Raw genomic sequence first — 3,218 nt, 5'->3', positions numbered from 1 at the left:
TGGTCAATAGTTGGGGGGGGAAATAGCAGCCCCTGCGCTGCCATTGGCTGGGAGCTGGAGGGGGCGGGGCACAAATAAAAGCCGGTGGAACCCCCGAAATGGGTGAGTTTTTGGGGTCCCCTTCAGGGGGGCGGGGCCAGAGAGATGGAGGCGGAGACTCAGCCTTTTATTGTCCAATGATGCACGAGGGGGAGGGGAAAGGGGCGGGGCCACGAGAGGAACCGCCCCCTCGAGGAGCCCCGCCCACCTTTTGGCAGGGGATGGGGGGGTGGTGGCATCTCCGGAGGCTTCGGATGGAGCCCTGGTGGTGGTGGTGGCATCTCCAGGGGCTTCAGATGGGTCCATCCTGGTGGTGGTGGCATCTCCAGGGGCATTGGATGGAGCCCTGGAGGGCACAGGATTGGTCAATAGTTGGGGGGGGAAATAGCAGCCCCTGCGCTGCCATTGGCTGGGAGCTGGAGGGGGCGGGGCACAAATAAAAGCCGGTGGAACCCCCGAAATGGGTGAGTTTTTGGGGTCCCCTTCAGGGGGGCGGGGCCAGAGAGATGGAGGCGGAGACTCAGCCTTTTATTGTCCAATGATGCACGAGGGGGAGGGGAAAGGGGCGGGGCCACGAGAGGAACCGCCCCCTCGAGGAGCCCCGCCCACCTTTTGGCAGGGGATGGGGGGGTGGTGGCATCTCCGGAGGCTTCGGATGGAGCCCTGGTGGTGGTGGTGGCATCTCCAGGGGCTTCAGATGGGTCCATCCTGGTGGTGGTGGCATCTCCAGGGGCATTGGATGGAGCCCTGGAGGTGGTGGCATCTCCAGGTGCTTCAGATGGATCCATGGTGGTGGTGGTGGCATCTCCAGGTGCTTCGGATGGAGCCCTGGTGCTGGTGGTGGCACCTTGGGATGGTTTGGACACGTCTACCGTGGTGGTGGCATCTCCAGGTGCTTCAGATGGGTCCATCATGGTGGTGGTGGCATCTCCAGGTGCTTCGGATGGGTCCATCGTGGTGGTGGTGGCATCTCCAGGGGCTTGGGATGGAGCCCTGGTGGTGGTGGTGGCATCTCCAGGGGCTTGGGATGGGTCCATCCTGGTGGTGGTGGCATCTCCAGGAGCTTCCGAGGGGTCCGTAGTGGTGGCATCTCCGGGGGCTTTGGGTTTGGGGGGTATTTTTGGGGGCGTTTCAGGTGGTTTTGGGGTTTGGGGGGTTTTTTGGTCCCGTTCCAGGCAATTCGGGGGTGTTTTTTGGGGGCGTTTCAGGCGGTTTTGGGGGCGGTGAGTGTTTTTTTGGGGCATTTCAAGCCATTTTGGGGTATTTTTGATCACGTTTCAGGCAGTTGGGGTGTTTTGGGGGCATTTTGGGGTTTGGGGGTGCTTTTTTGGGTGCGTTTCAGGCAGTTTTGAGATTTGGGGGTATTTTTTGGGTGCGTTTCAGGCCATTTTGGGGGCGGTGGGTGTTTTTTGGGGGCATTTCAGGCCATTTTATGGTATTTTTGGTCCCGTTCCAGGCAGCTGGGATATTTTTTGGGTCCGTTTCAGGCGGTTTTGGGGGCAGTGGGTGTTTCAGGGTATTTTTGATCGCGTTTCAGGCAGTTGGGGTATTTTTTGGGTGCGTTTCAAGCCATTTTATGGTATTTTCGATGGCGTTTCAGGCCATTTTATGGTATTTTTGGGTGCGTTTCAGGCCATTTTGGGGTATTTTCGATGGCGTTTCAGGCAGCTGGGGTATTTTCTGGGTGCGTTTCAGGCGGTTTTGGGGGTGGTGGGTGTTTCAGGGTATTTTTTGGGTGCGTTTCAGGCTGTTTTCGGGTATTTTTGATCGTGTTTCAGGCAGCTGGGGTATTTTTTGGGTGTGTTTCAGTTGGTTTTGGGGGCGGTGAGTGTTTTCTGGGTGCATTTCATGCCATTTTATGGTATTTTTGGTTGCGTTCCAGGCAGATGGGATATGTTTTGGGTGCGTTTTAAGCCATTTTGGGGTATTTTTGATCGTGTTTCAGGCCATTTTATGGTATTTTGGGTGCGTTTTATGCCATTTTGGGGTATTTTGGGTGCGTTTCATGCCATTTTATGGTATTTTTGATTGCGTTTCAGGCCATTTTGGGGCATTTTGGGTGCGTTTCAAGCCGTTTTGGGGTATTTCCGATGGCGTTCCGTGCAGCTGGGTTGTTCCAGGGGTGGTTTTTGCGCCGGGGGGTGTGTTTTTGGGTGCGTTTCAGTGTGTTTTGGGGCGGGGGAGGCGCCTCCAGCGGCGCAGGTTGGCACTTTTTTGGGTGCGTTTCAGGTGGTTTTGGGGGCGGTGGGTATTTTTTGGGTGCATTTCAGGCAGTTTTGAGATTTGGGGGTATTTTTTGGGTGCGTTTCAGGCCATTTTGGGGGCAGTGGGTGTTTTTTGGGTGCGTTTCAGGCTGGTTTGGGGTATTTTCGATTGCATTCCAGGCAGATGGGGTATTTTTTGGGTGCGTTTCAAGCCATTTTGGGGTATTTTTGGGTGCGTTTCAAGCCATTTTGGGGTATTTCGATGGCGTTCCAGGCAGTTGGGGCGTTTTTTGGGTGCATTTCATGTGGTTTTGGGGCCAGTGGATATTTTTTGGGTGCATTTCAGGCCATTTTGGGGTATTTTTGATCGCGTTCCAGGCAGCTGGGGTATTTTTGGGTGCGTTTCAGGCGGTTTTGGGCGCGGTGGCTGTTTTGGGGGGCACTTCATGCCATTTTATGGTATTTTTGGGTGCGTTTCAAGCCATTTTGGGGTATTTTGGGTGCGTTTCAGGCCGGTTTGGAGCAGTGGGTGTTTCAGGGTATTTTTTGGGTTCGTTTCAAGCCATTTTGGGGTATTTTTGATCGTGTTTCAGGCCATTTTATGGTATTTTGGGTGCGTTTTATGCCATTTTGGGGTATTTTGGGTGCGTTTCATGCCATTTTATGGTATTTTTGACTGCGTTTCAGGCAGCTGGGATATTTTTGGGGTCGTTTTTGCGTCCGGACGTGTGTTTTTGGGTGCGTTTCATTGTGTTTTGGGTCGGGGGAGGCGCCTCCACCGGCGCAGGTTGAGGAGGAGGAGGAGGCCGTTGAGGCCGTAGGTGGTGATGCAGACCAGGCAGAGGTCGCGGAGGCCGAAGGCCAGGACCCCCCCCAGCCACAGCGAGGCCGCCCCCGAGGCCAACGACGTCCCCAGCAGCACGGCCGCGGGACCCCGGCCCGGGAACAGCCCTGTGGGGGGATGGGGGTGACATG

This window comes from Calidris pugnax, unplaced genomic scaffold, assembly GCF_001431845.1.
Source record: "Calidris pugnax isolate Ruff unplaced genomic scaffold, ASM143184v1 scaffold568, whole genome shotgun sequence".
Taxonomy (NCBI): Eukaryota; Metazoa; Chordata; class Aves; order Charadriiformes; family Scolopacidae; genus Calidris; species Calidris pugnax.
The sequence above is the reverse complement of the archived record's forward strand: the minus strand, read 5'-3'. Positions refer to the sequence as shown.